Below are 18,551 nucleotides of genomic sequence, written 5' to 3'. Positions count from 1 at the left end.
CATGTGAAAACCTGGAAAAGTCAGAAAGGATTTCAATAATAACTTGGCTTAAAGTATCAATTGGTGCTGTAATGGATTTCGAATGCGCTTTGGTTATATGCTCTTCGACAAACACCCACTTGATTTTGGGCAATGCTGTGGACTTGATACTATTTCACCTCTGCAATTCAGTTGGACTATTTGCATTGTAGAATAAAAATGACAGGGCTAAGTGATTTTGTTACTGAATACATTTAGTAAGTAGTTTCAAATTTTTTTGCAGAATACTTTTGATGCCCTGATTACCGTAATACTTTAACTCCACAAAGCTGAACAGAGATTGATACCATTGATGTATGCAAAGAAGATCCAGCATCTGTGTATTACTTCAGTACAGCTTATCGCATTCCTTAGTTTATTCTAGAGCTATTAGTTTAGTGCGATTTGTTCTACCTCCTTCTGCTTGACTAGCAATGGGAAATGTAAGTTTGTTTTTGTATCTTTAGATTTTATAACACAAAGCCAAGCTTATTTCACTGTTCTGCCAATGTTGCCTAGATATTCTTCTCGGTGTTTACCACCCTTGTTTGGTACTCATTGGAAGGAGGTGTGTGATGTAAACATTTCAACTAAGCAAACTTAAGCTTCTGGAGATTTCAGACTCCCTAAAAAGCCCTTGTTTCATGTATACTTACATAACCATAAGGTCACTAAAGAATATTAAAAAAAAAAAAAAGTAAATCCCAGCATATTCAGCCCTGATATTCCGTAATAAAGCCTTTTTTCCCTAAAATATCTAATTGCCTTGTCCCAGCTGAACTGACACACATCAATGTTCTCACCAAGTTACACTCTGTGCAGCAGATTTCCATGTTGTAGATTTCTCTGCTGTTTTCTTAGATGTGTTGCTTAAAAAAATGGCATTGATGTTGGCTATATCAATACAAGTGAGACAAGTGGGGGTGTGGAATGTAATAAAATATCTAGTTGTCCATGGGACACGTTATTTCTTAAATCTACTTGTCCTGTAAATAACAAATCTACTTAAGTACCATGTAGAGCAACGACCAATTATGGCAGCAAATTCATTATAGTTTATCTGATAATAGCCTCCCTGATTATGGCTGATCAATACAATAGCAGGGCTTGAATACTAGCAATTTCCTTATTTTGCCACTTTCTCGCAGATCTACATACTGGGACTAGAGGTAGAAGCCAGCAGTTGCAGAGTTGGAATGCCCTTTTGAGTCTATGCAACCCTACAAACTTGCATGTTTTCATGAGTTATTACAGTCTCTGGTAAGGAATATGGAATACATCAGATAATTCTCTAATTGTACACTTAAGTCTTCAACCTTGGTCCGAAACCCTCGATGCTCAAATTTATCTGGCGGATTACCCACACCTTCAATTATATTACAATCCCTCTTTGACTTGTTTTATGGGCACAATTCTCAATAATTGATTGTTGGAACCCCCAAAAGATAAGGGGGATAAATCCAATCTAATTGCTGTGATAATAATTTGGCTTCTTTGCACCCTCATGTAGCAAAAGTTTTTAAAAAAAAGTGTATCCATAGATCTTTTCGGGATGAATGCTAAGTTTAAAAAAAAATTTAAACTACACAAAGCAATATTAACTTTCAATAATGAAGAAATGCATCAAAACACACTTTTCATTTTTAAAAGGCGTGGGTCATAATAAAATGCGCTTTAAAATTGACTCCAAGTCAAAATGTATCAAATTCAAAATAGCCCAGAACTACCTGTGTTTTGTTCAGTTTCAAAGGTTTTGATTATTTGCTTTAAAATCTTGCAGTTTTCAGGGCTGAAATGCTATATGGGGAAAAAGTACCTTTTCAAGCCTAAACGCTTCTTCAAATTTTGACATCTTTAAAACTACATAGTCTGCTACATTGGTACTATTGAGTTTCTATATCAACTTAATGAGAACTCTTGGATATTTCACCTATATGAATATTTGATAAGTCTTGGAGCTTGTCAATTACGTTGTCACTGCCATAGTAGCATTCATGAGAAGAATCGCTTTCTATTTTCCCTACCGAGACAGCCATGTAAAGACAGGAGAGTGCACAAGGCGTATTTGCTGTGGCGAACAACCATGACTTAGGGACGAGTACGCTTGTGCTGTTCAGGAAGCTGCCTATGCCCTCCTGCCAGCCGTATGTGCGCCATAAAGAGGCGTGGTTGCAGCTCAGACTCTTCCACGATACACCTTCTGAGCTCGAAACTCGGATGCCAACCAATGGGATTGCTTAACTTCAAGGTGACGAAGGTGCCAGGGCGACCATTGGCAAAATATTTTACTCCCTCCATCCCAACACCAGGGTTGCGTCATGAACATGCACTGATGATATAGTATTGTTATATAATAATAAAAAAGAACCATAATTTGTAAAACATGAATACGATACTGTAAACAAAAAAGTGCTCCAATAACGTGTAAAGAATCTTACCAAGTTCCCTTATGCTGTTGAATTGACATTTGCAAGGTCATATCAGTTTCAATAAGAGAAAGTTCTGCCACAGCACAGTGCCAATTGAGACGTAAACTTTTTTTTTTTTGGTTAGCAAAAAGTAACATTTCAAGAACATGTTAGTCAAAGTGATATCATGTTTCCGTCGCCTTTTCGTGGCTTATCAATGAGTAAAAAAAAAAAAAAAAGTATTAAAATGTATGCTATTGCCCAACAAAAACAAAGGAAATCTTAAAGGCAGAGGAACAAACTAATGGTATGCGCTGGGCATGTTTAAAAGCCCATTTCCAGATACCGCATGCCTCGCAGCAGCCCATGCGCTGCTTAGTTAGGATCGACCTAAAGGCAAATTCAGTAGCTTTCAGACGCTGAGTGGCACAATCTCAAAAAGAAAATGTGCTGCATAACCTTTAGGAACACCCACTTCATGCACAGTTAATCATAGGAAATTGAAAAACGGGAGTTTCATGTTGCAAGTGAAAATGCACAGTGCAGCTGCTTAGAGCAGACCTGAGCATGGCCTTGAATATGAAACATCTACAGCAACATTCCGCTCATGGCTTCCTTCTCAAGAAATGCAGATTAATGTATTTCAACACCTTACAGTTCCCCACACTGATAATTTCTTGCTAAAACTACTCTATGACACTTCATCGCCCATTCTCAACTTCTTCGATTTTGGTTTTCTCCAAGGCTTTCATTTCATCAGCCTCTGGCTCTGACTTTAAGTTCAATATCTTTTTACTATTTCTGTCTCTTCTCACAATCGCATTTCAACCCCCCTTTAAAACAAACTAAAAAAAGTTAATATTAAAATTTGAGCTAGAATATTTGAATTAGACCTGTTGTCCTCTGCGTTAATGTTAATATATAATTTTTATGTCTATTGAATTTTGTTACAATCATTGTATACAGTTTGCACATTTGTTATCCTATTTTACATAATATACATTGGTCTAACCTTACAGGACTTGAGTTTCTGGTACATAGTGCTTGGAACTGAGCAGTTAATTGTATCAAGAGACGTAAAAGTAAGAGTGCTTATGAGTATTACCAATTGCAGTTAGCTGGTTCGGATAATCTGTGTACTATGTCCTATATAACAAGGTGATCAGGCCATTTATATACACTTCAATAAACACGTGAACTCAGTTAAATGAACGCGATACCTGAACATAAGTTAAATAGACCCTTCTTAGACTTTGACCCACCCCACAACATTTCTTTTTCTCCTTTGTTTACAACAGTTTGTGTTATTACACATCCACATGCAAGCTTTTGAGAAAATGAGCAGGCACAAACACAATGAATGCGTGTTCCAATGCAAGCATAATTGCCATACATATGACTGACAACAAGTTGTATACAGTTTCTCTATTAGTGTAATGAGCATTCTGATGCTGACTTGGGTCCATAGAAGGGATGGCTTATCACATCTTTGTGCATGCATAGGTTAGGGGAGTACCTTCACAGCCGTCATTAGTGAAGCCAGTGGTCTCTTTACATGGCTTTGGGGGAAAAAAGAATAAGAAGTGGACAAATAAAAAGAACCAGGAAGAGCTTGGCCCATTTGGAATGACTGGCCCCAGCTTGTGGTAGTAGCAAATATATCCTGTGTGCTTCCAGCTCTGAGCATTAAGGAGAGGCGGTGGTATGTTGTGGCAAGGATTTCAGTCACTCCTGGCTCGCCTGCCTCAGTTGCACAATAGCAGATAAGGAATTTACAATATATGGGTGTGCCGGGGAGGCAGGGACAGAGACTTGTGCATCACCTGGCTGTGTGCCCTGAAAGTCATGCAGGGTGGCATCCTAGCTTGCCGCTATAGGGTTTTTGCAGAGGCCTAAAGTATCCTCAGTGCGCAATGCCACACTTTCCGCCCTGGCCCACACCAGCAGTGACCGTCTCCAGGGTGTTACCGTTAATATTACCCATTCCTAATCTTTCCAATTTCTTTCTAGCTTACAAAACAATTAATCAAACTCTTTTCCACATAACAGTTGCTCCCAAAGTTTTAGCCTTACTCATATTAGTTTTATTGCTAATATATTTAAAGTTCCTTGCTGTTATCAGACACAAACTTATAACACTGCTAGACCTTATTTACACTGCTAGACCTTATTTACACGGAACACTCCAATTTCATTTAACAAAAAAATTTCCATAGCCAATGCTAATCTCACTTTTTTGCACGAATAGATGGCATTTCCTAATGAATATTCCTTATTGCACCCGTAGTATTAGCCAGACCCCAGGATGTTGCGATTTGCAAAACAAAAATCAGAAAATCAGTAAAAATACTCCTATTTGTTTTTGTTTTAGTGTCTGCAAAATGTTTGTTTTAAATGTTTGTCAATGTTGTCTGGCCATAAGTTAGTCCTCATTAGTACCAGTTTAACACCCAAATATAATACTAAGCAACAGAAAAGCCACTAGTCAACCTTTGTAAAGTGCCTTTAACTGCATGGCAACACACGCTGCTGCTTTTGAACCGTTTGAGCTAGAATTTTTTTTCATCTGCAGTTTATGGAGTAGATGATGGAATATGTGGCAAACACGGCACATAAAAAATTTTGCGAAAAACGCTGCAGCTGCTCCATTGCATTATTCCATTGGCCCAGAGTATTAGCAGCTAAGCAATCTATTTTCTAATCTCACATCATTCAAAAACACACTTATAGGAGGAGTAAACGCACCAAACACATCAATAAGCACATGACCAAATCCACGCTTCTCTCTTAACTCACTTCAGTCATTCCACTCAACTCGTTAATGTGATAATTTGAGGGACCACTAATGCTAGATAAGAACCTACCCAGTTAGCAGAAATACTAAGGTAATTTTACCACAGATGTGATAAATGCCTCATTATGGGATCATAACCCAATATAGAATCTCTAACAACAATGATTATAACTGCACTCACTAATTTCAATCATAACTGAAGATCTGTTCTGCCAAGTTTCTCTAAACACAACTTTTCACATGTGAAATCTTAAGCTGCACCTCTGAATTTCAAAAATTAGCAGCAGCCTATTGCAACTATATCGCCATTGATTCATTGGCATTCATAGCAATTCTCTCTTCTCATTATAGTCTTTAATAAAGTTATACTGTAAATCGGCCCTGCCGTTGGGGTTGAGGGCCATGCCACCTCACCTTTTACCCCTCACCAACAGCGTCTGTCGGACTGAGAAAAGTTTGGCCTGACACACTGTTTATTTTTGGGTCAGGTAGCCAGGAGCTACACATGCGCTAAATGCGCAGGCTCCTGGCTGCCTGAGATGCACTATGCTCGGCTGAGTGTCCCCGTTCCTGTGGGCGTGACCTCTGTTCTGCAAAGCCCATTGAGTCCTCCTCCCTCAGTTATGAGGGGTAGCGTCACTCATTGCCTCACACCAGGGTGCCTCAGTTTTAAACCCTGAAGCGCCCAGGGTCGAGTGTTAATCAGTGACACTTGGTCACAGAGGGGTGGGGTCAGTAGTCTCACTGACCCTATCCCACTCTGTGTCCTTAGGTCAGCCATTGAGGGAAGGCAGCAGTCCCAAGCCTCCTAATGTTTGGTGCATGCGTTTGTTTGAATATCTAATAATTGGTGTTCTGAACGGATGTGTAGGTGCGCCCATGTGTGAATGCTTGCTTACGAGTGTGCATGTGTGTCCAGTCCGCCCCTCTCCCTCCTAAGATTACTACCTGCAACTGCTCTAAATCAGTTTACATCTTGGAGTAAGAGAACATAATGGCAATGGGTCTTATGTTGATTTAGTAAGATACAGAAGTTTGATTTTCTTGTTACTTAGTTTGTGCTTGTATTTCTTTGTCGTGAACTCCATTCATTTTTCATTTCAAAACCTTTATTCGGCATCTAAAAAACACCATAAAAGCACATAACAATAAAAAGATAAAAAATTTCATTAAAATCCATGCCGGTATACATCAAATACAGTACTAATTTTTGATTCAACAAACCCCTCTTGTTTTCCTTATTGTTAAGGCATCTTCAAAAAATTCCCCACACAAAACAGAGTCCGAGAGTCATTTACCATTTGTAGGTGTAGCAAGGCGACCCTGGCCTGCTTGAATTTAGCCTGTTTTAAAATACCAACTAAAAATCGACGTCTCGGCACTGAATAAAATGGGCATAACAGTACAAAATGAAGGGTGTCCTGAGGAGATCGTAGATCGCAGCCACAGGGACCCTGCTGCTCAACCTATCCTGAGCATTACATAAGAGTCAAATATGGTTCCATCCCCACCACAGTTTTCAACATATTGTAAGCTATAACAGAGTTCTTACCCCCTTCTTTTGTTTCTCTCTGCAATTGGACATAGTTAAAATATCTTTTCATCACCAATTTCCTGTCCAAACGAGTAATTACCATGGGGGTACTAAAAAGGTTTTTACATCCAATGGACTCAAGAGAGGACTTTACATGTCTCAGCCAAGGAATGGACAACCCTTTATCCCTACTGATGCTGTCTATAATTATTTGCCTGTTTAGTTAAGCCTCTGGGTTCGCCCAAATCCTAATCCAGGCCATAATCTGCTTCAAATGAACCACATCCTCTATATAAGCCAATCCTAGTTCCTCATGAGTAACATAAGACGAGGTACTTTGGGGAATGTTAAGTAGGGATCTCGGGTATTTATTCTCCTCTATCTGAAGCTGATGGGCTTCTCTACAGCCCCAGTTCAGCTCCATATAACACCTTTGCGCAGCAAATTGAGGTGTACAATCTTATCTGCTCTGGGGACCACCGTCCCAGCCTACGTCCATAATTCATAATAGAGCCTGTGGCCGAGACTAGCTTTGTGCATCGTTCCTCCAGTAAAATTTTAAAATGTAATCTCCCATCAAAGAAAATGCCTAAATATGAAAAATGTTGTACTTTCCCTATGCTATTATCACCCATTTTATAACTGAATTTCTTGATGGGTTTGCGTCCGACCTCCATGACATAGTATTTAGAGAGATTGCCCGACAGATCGAGCGTGTCCATGAAATTAACAAAACAGTCTATCAGACGCTGCAAGCCCCTGGGTGTGCGCGCTAGAAGTACCGCGTCATCTGCGTAAGGCAGAACCGGACTTGGCCTACATCCTACCCTTGGGGAGTCCACCTTAAGATCAAGTAATGCTTGCTCCAGTCCATTGATATATAGGGAGAACAAAAAGGGGGCCAAAATGCACCCTTGTCTAACCCCACTAGTGCAAGAGAACGATGCTGATAAGTTCCCCTCACGGTTATATCGGACTCTAGCAGATGTATTACAGTGTAGGTCCCTAAGTATATTTATAAGTCCCCCATCCACCCCCAACCTTTTTTAAAGGGCCCATCATTTCTCCCTGTTTACATGGTCGAATGCGGCCGTTGGGTCCATAAAGCCTAAATAAATCGTTCCCTCACTTGCCAATGTATATTTAGCCACTAGCCACTAGTAAATATAAATTTATACACTGGTCGGATGTAGATTTCCCCAGTGTAAAACCATATTGAACATCAGTAATGACCCGATTTTTCTCCGACCAATCTCATCAATCGTGCTAAAATTACACGTCTCATAACTTTCGCTGTGACGTCGATCAAAGAGATCAGGCGATAACATTGAGGAGTGTCCCTATTCCCTTTTTTGAATATAGGGACCATTATCGCTGTGGACCACGAACTGGGACAACCAAACGTTACCGCAGCATTGATCACTCTTGTCAGTATGGGCGCCCACAACTCCATACTACTTAGAAAGAGATCCGGGGGAATGCCATCCGGTCCTGGCGCTTTATTAGGGGATAGACCCTGTATTCCCCCAATGATCTCCTCCAACGTAAACATAATTGCAGGTACCTCCCCTGCCTCCACCTCAGAGGGAAATGTACTTTCCGCTACATAATTATAAAGGCCTTTGAAATGAGCTACCCAATCTTCTGGCAAGATATTGGTGCCGAGTGCGGGAACACTGGCATCCTGGAAACATGGATTATTAATTGTTTTCCAGAAAGCGGATGTGTCACTCCTTAAGGCAGCCTCCCTTAGGTCTGCCCAGGCCTGTGTTGGAATGGCTCTTTTCCTGCATTTAGCGGCCTGATTGTATATCAGCCTTGACTTTTACTTTCAACTTGTCCCTTGGTAAGATTTTTAAACAACGTTTTAAGTTTTTGAGGGCTGAGGTGCAGGATTTGTCAAACTATCTTGGATTTTCCATAACTGGACCATGGTGGGTGGAGCACAACAACTTGTCAACTAAATGGGCAACTGCCTCAAAGCATTTAACTACTTCTGGTCCCTCAGCCACGGGGTCCAGGCACCTCTCTAGTTCTCTCTTGCCTTCTCTTCTGAGGTTTTTTTTAATAAAATGTACATCCATCCACTTTGGCCCATATGAATCTTCTCCCCTGGTCTGTTGTTATCTCTGTGCTACCACCCCTTCCCTGCCTCTTAGATTTTTTGGTGACCACACCTTCAACCACCAATGTTAGAGGGTTGTGGTCACTAAAAGCACTTAGGTCAATATCAGCCCCACTTACCCGGTCTTTTAAAAATTTAGAGACTACTATAAAGTCAATGAAAGAGGAGCACCCCCTCCCCTTAAAAGTGGGATTAATCTCTCTCGTACTTTTCTTTGGTTATCAAATCCACAGTATGCTCAAGGGCGTGTTTGCTTAACACTCTTCCCAACTCATTGCCCTCAATTGAGTGCTCTAAGTGTGGTCCGTTCCTAACCGGGCACGAAGACCAATTTCCTTGGGCCGGTCTCAGGTCAGGGCAAAGATGACAATTAAAATCACCCACAACGGCTACCAACGGGGCCACCGCCCCCTTGTGAGCCCAATTCCCTGCAGTGAGCCTAGCATCTAACTCTTCCACACCAGACCCTGTCTTGTTTTGTGACGTTGGGTTATAAAAATTAATCAAGACAATACGATCCCCATAATTAGAAAACCTAAGGGCCTGCATACAAGCAGAGGACAAATTTAGATCGGTCCAGGTGCCCCCCAATTGTAGGTCCACAAAAATACACAATCCCCCATGGCTCTCCCTGAGCAGGACTTTCGGGCCGGGACAGCAAAGCGCTTGTACCCTACTAAGTGAATATTGCTACAATCTATTATCCAGGTTTCCTGTAAACCTATAATCTGGAAACCCTGAATATATTGCAGCCAATCAGGGTCCTCTATTTTGGACGCAAGCCCTGCAACATTCCAAGATGTTGTTTTTATTATATCAGAATTTTTAACCTTCTATACTTCCAACTGTGACGAGTTTACGGGGTCCTGTACTATTTCTAGTGTGATGCCCTCTTCCAGTGCTACCATAGTGGCATTCTTCCCTGCCATCCCTACATTTTCTGTTAACAGGTCCATTTTATCCCCGCACCACGCATCAACACCCTGTAAGACCCTACCTGGTTCCTTTGTTTGGTCTAACTGCTGTGCTCTTCTATTTTTCGCCCACCATCAATCCACCTCACTTAAAACTCTCCCTCTAAGCAGTGGGTTGAACCTGTTGCGTAAAGGGATATCTCTCACTCCCCCTGCTCCATGTGCACATTCTGATAATCCCTCTTCATAATTACTAACCTCAAATGCTGATCTTACCGGCTTTCTATAAAAAAAATTCCAAGGGCAACAAGCCTATTGCCAATCGTTCCTCCCACGCTCGGTCTCTGAAGCAGCGAAGTGCTTTGTCCACCAAGTTTGGGTGCCTAAGGGTTACTACAACACAATCCCCTGGGTATACTCCATGCTACTCGCCTCGCCATTAAAATATGCCTAAGGTCTGTACCATTAAACCTCGCATTCTGACTTAGCCAGTGTGCCAACTTGTTTATTAATATTTCTGTCGTTTCCCGGGTGTTCCTTTTGGGTGCCGGCACGCCCACGAGACCCAATGTGTATGGGCTGTATGCAGGAGGGAGATCTAGATATATCAACCCCTTTGATCCCTGCACACAGCCTTCGCCCTCCGAGTCCCTACTATTTTCCTTACTCAAGATCCCCCTAGTAGCCTGATCCGGAGGAGGTCCCTGCCTCTGTCTCGCCCTCATTTATCACTTGTCCTTGATCCTGGTTTTTTCTAATACCGGGCACTTGTTTGACCCTCTGTGCTCCTTGTTCATTCTTCCCATCAGGAGGCCTTGTCTCTGTCGCCACATGATCACTAACGGTCCTCCCTATAATATCCACACCTTCCCCACCCATCAGACTCTCCTGGTGCAACTCGGGACCCTTTCTCCAATTTCCCAGCTCCATCAAGTGAGTCTCAATCCGGTCTAATTTAGATAATAAGGGTTTTAAGGCAAGGGTAAGGAGATGCTAAATTTTAGCCCAAAGTACGCTATTCCTAACCAATTCTAAATCAATCTCCTCGTGCACCACATTGGGACATGAAGCTACTTTGTTTGAATCATCTGCCTCCTCCTCCCTCGCCCCAGCTGCGCCAGTCGAGTGCTTACTTATATTTCTTGGGGAGCCCCCTTTGTTTTTTTGCCTGGGCTGTTTGGTTATTTTCGAATTTATTCCACCCCCACCCCCTTTCACCACCGGTTCACAAACTGCTGAACTCACTTTTTTCCGGGACCGTGTCGTAACTGACCTATTTCCCCTGACTAAAATCGGGTCCTTGGCATTTTCATTAACACCCTCATTCATACTCTCCCCCATTTCCTCGTGGATCTCTACAATCACACTCTTGCCCGCCTTAACTGAATTCTGGGCCTCTTTACCCTCCTCCCCCTTTGACCCTTGATTACGGCTAATACTAGTACCATCCTTGGCCCCCCCCTGAACACTGGCGGGATTAAAGGGCGTAACTGATTTTGTAATACAACACGGATCCCCCTCTGGAATCACAGACTGGCTCAACCTACTCATGGTTGGTGATTTTGACAGGGCAATATGCCCGAGCGATGAGTTTGTGCCTGCGCCAGTTCAGTTGACACCCTTCTCTGTCAGCTGGATTTGATGTGACACCAGGGATTCTGCTCTTATGATGAAAGCGTCCAGAGTCCCTACAATGCTGCATTTCCAGCAGCGGGAGGCGCGAGAAGTATTAGAAGTCCCCACTCGCTGGGGGGGGGGGGGGGGGGTGTCGGCGCCGCCTCCAATGCGCCCGCTGCTCCCTCGGGCTTGTCGTCCTCTCTGCCCCGCTGCCTCAGTCACCACAAGCGAACTCTATTCATTCTCACTTTGTATCTATGTAGTGAACTGCAGTTTGACCTTCTGAATTGGTGGTTTGTGTTACCACCTTCATCTGTAGCATTTTCCTCGTTTGTGTGACATGTCGATCCAATGTGGCAAAACTCCACTTTACAGCAGTGGTTGTCTCCAAGATCACTTGATATAAGGATTTCAACTGAGGTTCCATAATGTCTTCTAATGTGCTTTTTCGCCATGTTCTGTTTCCTTGATTTGTAGAGCGCATGGCTACTGAAACACTGGCTTCCCAGAGCTACCAGACATGGTAGTGACTAACTGAAAAGATTTCTTCAATTGCTTTCTAAAACTCATAAGATTGTAGTTGGCTCTCAGATGTATGGGGAGGGTATTCCAGAGCTTCAGTTCCTAAGTATGTAAAGCATTGTCCTCCATCTCTGGCTCTTATAAGGTTAGGCATAGCCAGGAGGGAGCGCTTGTTTGATGTCAAATCTTGTGAGCTGCTGTGTGAGACAATTAGCTGGTTTAGAATGGGTGGGCCCTGAGCATATTTGATCTTGTGTACAATGCACAGGGCTTTAAACGCTATCCTTGCCTTAAATGGGAGCCAGTGGACACTTACCAGTGTAGTGAGTGAAATGTAGGAACATTTAGTAAGACGACAGCCACAGCGTTTTGTATGATCTGTTGTGTTTTTACAACATAGGCTGGCATGCCCAAGTAGAGCGAGTTGCATTAGTCAAGTTGCGAAAGTATAAGGCCCTTTGCCACAGTTTTTCTTGTTTCGTCCGTGAGCCATTTCAGAAACGTACTCAGTGCTCTTAGAAGGCCAAAGCATGTCCCCGCCACTTTCTTTGCCTGGGAGGCCAGGGTGGGACCAGTGGCCAGACAGACCATTTAACTTAAAGCGACTGGAGGTCATCCAGTTAATGACTTGTTCCAAGCAGGTAGATTCGCTGCAGCTTGATGTTAGTTGTCGGAGAAGACGATTTGGGTGTCATCAGTATAGGACACCATGGTAGAGCCAGAAGAGAAGTTAATGTATGCAAGAGTCCAACCAGGTTAAAAGAATGGGGCTTGGGGAGGAGCACTGAGGCACACCACGCTTAAGCTGCTGAACATCTGACAGATGTGGGCCTTCCCTGAACTGAAAACATCTGTTTTCTAGGAAGGAGGACAACCATTCACAGGTGTGTGGAATTGTTTAAAAACTACCTGGCTAAGAGAAAATCTGAACGAAATCTACTTGCCCTGCAAATAAATCTACTTGCCTTACCCCTTCACTAAATCTTTAAGATGGGCAGGCAAAAGTGTAAATTAAGTTTTAGACAATGCATTTTAGACATTCAAGCGCTTGATACATTAAAGCTGCCGTTTGGGAGAACTATGTCAACAAAAAGTTTGTATATACGAACCAGAAATTACACATTACCACAGTGTCTTTCTACTGGTAAGTCAGTATTGCATATTTACAGGATAACATTTTTGCATAAGGTATTTGCAAAGAATATAAAAGGCAGTCACATCTGCTCGAAATAAGCTGCTACCTGCAAAGCATCTGAGATCCAAGCAATAGGGATGGATATGAATGTGATTTGTGATTATGCCTAGATTAGTGTCCTGCTCAGGAAAGCACGAGTTTTCTAGCGGTCTTTGGAAGGGTAGGATACAATTCCTTTTTTCATTTGGGACTGGTCTGCAGATTTCAGCACAACTTAGATCAAAGCATCATCTCTGAAAGTGTGTAAGGTTTTCATTTGGATGACTCAGTCTGACATTGTGATGCATAATGGCTAGATTGGGAACTCCTGCAGCCCATTTGGGGTGGGAGGCACACTTAGGCCTATGCTGTAGAAGTCTTACCAACATTACAAGGCATTACTAGGGAAAGGAGTTCCCTTTTGAGCAAGTGGAAAAATCACTAATCCTGAATCCTTACTGCACCAGAGACTTCTATCTAAGCCTCTCAAAGAGAGTCTGCAGCAGCTTCAAAAAAGAGCCACCATGAGAGTCCACTGCATAACTGGTTGGCTGGTCAGTATATATATTCAACCAAGCCTGGGACTCAATTTGTTATACAGACTCATAAAACGGTGCCAGACACGCCTGAAGGAGACCATAAACTGACATTCGAGGCCAGTGGCGAATTACTTTGCCCATGCTTGCTATATGGAACTGATACAAGGACAGTTCATGTACTGAATTGCACATGATCTAAAATAACATGTCGGTGGATGATATTGTCGCCAGGGAAGTACTATTGCTTCTCCTATGGATATTGTTAGTTTCCACAGGCTCCCGACCTATCAAGGTACAAACTGCAGGAATTTGTCTGAAGGTTAGTTACTACAGGTCTGCTGTGCCAGTAATTGACCCCTGTAATTGAAACCTGAATGCTACCATTTGATCGTGGCAGGCTTTTGCATCAGATTTAAGGCAAATGTCGCCTCGGGACGAGGTGTGGTGTTAGGCTTCATGGACAACTCCGGGTTGCTTTCAGCAGGCCAGTTATGTAAGTGATCAACACTTGTTGCAACAGTCCTTCTCCAGTCAGGACAGTCTGTCCCGAAATAAATTGTTGGTGTCAGAGTATCATTGATAAAAACATTGTGTTATAATGAATATTTATTATAAAAATATTGCTACACTGGGTCCACAGAATTTTGGTATTATAATTAAAACCTACAGATCACTCTGGGTCCAGAGAGCAAAAGTTTGTTTACATTTTGCTTCTGTGTGGCGAAGAGCTGGAACTCCAACTTCAGTAATGTTTGTCCTTCAAAGTTGATCATAGTTTGATCTACTTGTAAAGGTTATGTAAAGGGAACCCAAAAACACACACGAGGAACGGAGCTCACAGACACATCTAACAAAAAGAACCAGGAAACTGAAGTAAAAATGGTTTTGTTTTCAAAACCCTCCTCATCTCAGCTGGTGACTAAAAACTAATCTAGCAAACTGTGGGGGCTTTTTAAGAGGACATGGGTGCAGACATCCGAGAGTTGACCATCCACAATAGGTTGTGTATCGCTTTTTAGTGTTCTCCTCCGCAGCGTGCAAGCGCTGCTTTGGAGTGTCCTCTTGGAATCACTATGGGCTTTTGTTGAAACTAATGTATCAAATTCAAAATAGCCCAGAACTACCTGTGTTTTGTTCAGTTTCAAAAGGTTTGATTATTTGCTTTAATATCTTGCAGTTTTTAGGGCTGAAATGCTATATGGGTAAAGAGTACCTTTTCAAGCCTAAACGCTTCTTCAAATTTTGACATCTTTAAAACTACATAGTCTGCTACATTGGTACTATTGAGTTACTATATCAACTTAATGAGAACTCTTGGATATTTCACCTATATGAATATTTGATAAGTCTTTGGGCTTGTCAATTACGTTGTCACTTCCATAGTAGCATTCATGAGAAGATTCACTTTCTATTTTCTCTACTGTGGCAGCCATGTAAAGACAGGAGAGCGCACATGTTGTATTTGCTGTGGCGAACAACCATGACTCGGGGGCGAGCACGCTTGTGCTGTTCAGGAAGCTACCTATGCCCTCCTGTCAGCCGTATGTGCGCCCTAAAGAGGCGTGGTTGTAGCTCAGACTCTTCCACGACATACCTTCTGAGCTCGAGACTCGAATGCCAACCAATGGGATTGCTTAACTTCAAGGTGACGAAGGTGCCAGGGCGACCATTTGCAAAATATTTTACTCCCTGCATCCCAACACCAGGGTTGCGTCGTGAACACGCAATGATGATATATTATTGTTGCATAATAATAAAGAAGCATAATTTGTAAAACATGAATAAGATACTGTAAACAAAGTGCGCCAATAACATGTAAAGAATCTTACCAAGTCCCCTTATGCTTTTGAATTATCATTTGCAAGGTCATATAAGTTTCAATAAGACATTTCTGCCACAGCACAGTGCCAATTGAGACGTAAACTTTTTTTGTTAGCAAAAAGTAACATTTCAAGAACATGTTAGTCAAAGTGATACAATGCATCTCCTTTTCGTGGCTTATCAAGACTGCCGGGTTACCTACTACTGCTTGACCGAGCATTAGCGCGGCGACTTCGAAAGTGTCCACCCGCAGCTCTGCAGCCTACTCGTGCAGCTGCATGCTCCGAAGCCCGCGCTCTGCTGCAAGACAGAGCGGCAGCGTAGCGCCGAGAAGAGCTTGCAGATGAGGCGGCACCTGCTGAACATCTAGCAGCAAGCGGCAGAGCAGTTGTTTGTTTCCGACGGTACAGTCAGGCTCTGCCTGCTGCTATGCACGCCCTGCGCTTCAGTATCTCAGTCCACGGCCTGCTTTACCTGCAGCTGGTGCCCACCTACCTGCTGCTCGCCGAGACCAGCATCAGGATGGGCCACTTCTCGCAGGCCGAGGAATACCTCTCGCACGCAGACTGGACCGTACTCAAGAACCCCGACTGCAGTCCTACACTGCTGACCAAGCTGCACCGCATTCACGGCATGCTACTCTTGTTCTCCATGGGAAATATGGCGGAGGCCCTTCGACACTTGGCCAACGACATCTATTACAGCAGCTGAGCCTATGGCGCAGGTGACACCTGCACTGCTCCCGGCTACTTCCACATGGCTAACATCTTCCTGCGACAGAGGAAGGACGACATTGCTGATTCGTTTTATGCTGAGGTCAGAGTTCTAGCATGCGCACCTCAGCAAGCTGCTCCAGGGCCGCTTGCAGAATTCCCGCGAGACGGAGGGTGCAGAGGAGGAGTGTAACGAGGAGGCTCAGGCGGCTGAAGCCCTAAAGATAACGGAGATCTGAGATGTCAGAGCGGGTTTTGAAGCAAGACAGTGTCAAGTTGGCACGCAACCTGCAACCACTGGCAAAGCTCCACTTTCTGCTCAGTGATGTGTCCAAAGCTTTTGAAGTGGCCCTTAAAGCTCTTCACATCGCGAAATAGATGCCAAACCAAGACGAAGCAATTGCTACGTTCTTGACACTGGCTGAGTCTAAACTCCCGGTCTGCAAATGAAGCAATGCATTATCTACTGATGTATCAGTCTGACACGCGTCCGCCATACCACAGAAGGCGTAAGCAGCCCTGTGCCCGCCACTCAACATCCCGCTCTGCTTTTTAGAACAACATAGTTAAACTGTGCCAATGCTAGACTTGCCAAGTACCCAACACGTTGGCATGTGTAAATCCAGTTTCCGAAATGTTGAACTAGCAAGAACAAACACATTAAAGCTTGACTATTTTGTCCATTTTGTTCTCCTGTACTCACTCGTATTTCCACCTACATTAGTGCAGGCTCAGTTGTTTTGATGCTTTTGCACATTATTTCTTTATTCTAAGTTAGTGGAATGCATAGCCAATAGGTCTCGCCTTTGGGACCTGCTGCATAACTAAATACTTATAAGGTCCCAAAGGCGAGACCTATTGGCTATGCCAATGCTTGTTTACTTTGTGGTCTATAGATGTGCTTGCGCCTCATTTTGTTCAAGAAAGACATCTCGCAATGCCACAGGTAGACAGACTAGTAGCGGTTATGGAATAGGATAAGAAATCGGGGAGAACTTGATGGAAGAGTAACATATCTGAGGGTTTGGAAGACCACAGAGAGATCTGAAGAGTAGAGATTTTAGGATATTACAAGAGATGAAAAAGCGCATGGGATGAGAAATTACAGTAAGCGCCAGTCGCCTTTGCCTGGAGGAAATGTGGTGGTTGTACTGGTCTTCAACCTTCAAAAAACAATAATATCCAAATGATGCGATTAGTGATTTCACAAACCCGATAGGGGTCTCCCTAAGCAGAGCAGGCAGAGTAAAAGTCCATGAGACAACTGAGGCAAATGTTGTGATTGTTCACCAAACACAGCAAGGTTAAAAGGAAGCAACAGTCAGTATCTTCCAGTGCATAACAGGATCCAAGTATGTCCTGATACATGAACATGGAACACCCCTGTCCAGCACTATCACTTGTATGACAGAGGTGACCACACTTGGTGACTTTCGCAGTAGCAATAGTATATTCAGGGAGGGGGCAGGGGTGAGTTACAGAGGGAGGTAGCGTTGGGGACCGTTACACAGGGATCCAGTTGCAGGAGAGGTGTTACAGTGAGAGCTGGTGTTGGCTTATTAATTCACAAGAGGAGAGATGGGTTGAAGAAACCACTGATGGCTTGAGGGGAGGGGATAGAATAAAGTTGGAGATGAGCTGATTTTTTTTTTTACAGTAGTAAAGGGGAGGAGTTTGGAGCTAAAGAGTTAAAAAAAAAGATGAGTAAGATGGGGCACTAAATGGCTGTTGGAGAGCAGCACAAGAATGGAGGGCAGTAGCGGGTGAGAAATGGGGTGGGGGTGGTTTTACATCAGGCGTTTGAGAGGAGACAGGTGAGCGTCCAACTTGGAGCAAAAGAGAAGTGTAAAAGTTGGCTAGATATGTTTGAGGATGTTGATCCAAAGGAAGGTGACTTAGATGTGGAAAGTGATCTAACATGAGGGTTAGACTAGACACAAGACTAGAACTAAACCTATGGCAGAAGGTTGAGATGGCAAGAACAAGCATCTGCAATGCAATAGGTCTCGCATTTACGTGAGTTTGATCTATTGGCATCGTAAATGACGATGCCTTTTATGCTTTGTTTTTTAAACATAATTAAAAGGCTTTGTCATTTACAATGCCAATAGCTTAAAGCCTTGCAAATGCAAGACCTATTGCATTCCAAAATGCTTTAATGCATCGCTGAGTTGCCCCATTCTGCCTCCCATGGCCCCTGAAGAGCCCCCCCCCGTTTGCTACTAGTTAAATAAACCAGCCAGTGGTAACCACTGTGCACGAGAGACCCTCCTCCAGTAAGAGAAACGCCTTAAAGAAAATAATGCTTGCAGTCTAAAGAAGACCTATGTAACAACGGAAGTAAAAGGGCTGATCCTCATGGGAGGTTACAG

At 43.1% G+C, this 18,551-nt stretch overlaps 1 protein-coding gene and 1 pseudogene across 2 annotated transcripts in view; both read left to right on the top strand.

The window, feature by feature from the left end:
* The window catches only part of USP7 (ubiquitin specific peptidase 7), a 1,511,465-nt gene that overhangs the window by 11,665 nt on the left and 1,481,249 nt on the right, over positions 1 to 18,551 (top strand). The gene's annotated exons all lie outside the window — the stretch shown is intronic.
* On the top strand, positions 15,624 to 16,629 carry LOC146789993 (zinc finger MYND domain-containing protein 12 pseudogene; annotated as a pseudogene).

This window comes from Triturus cristatus, chromosome 10 (genome assembly GCF_964204655.1).
Source record: "Triturus cristatus chromosome 10, aTriCri1.1, whole genome shotgun sequence".
NCBI lineage: Eukaryota > Metazoa > Chordata > Amphibia > Caudata > Salamandridae > Triturus > Triturus cristatus.
This window is presented reverse-complemented; position numbering and strand designations above follow the sequence as displayed.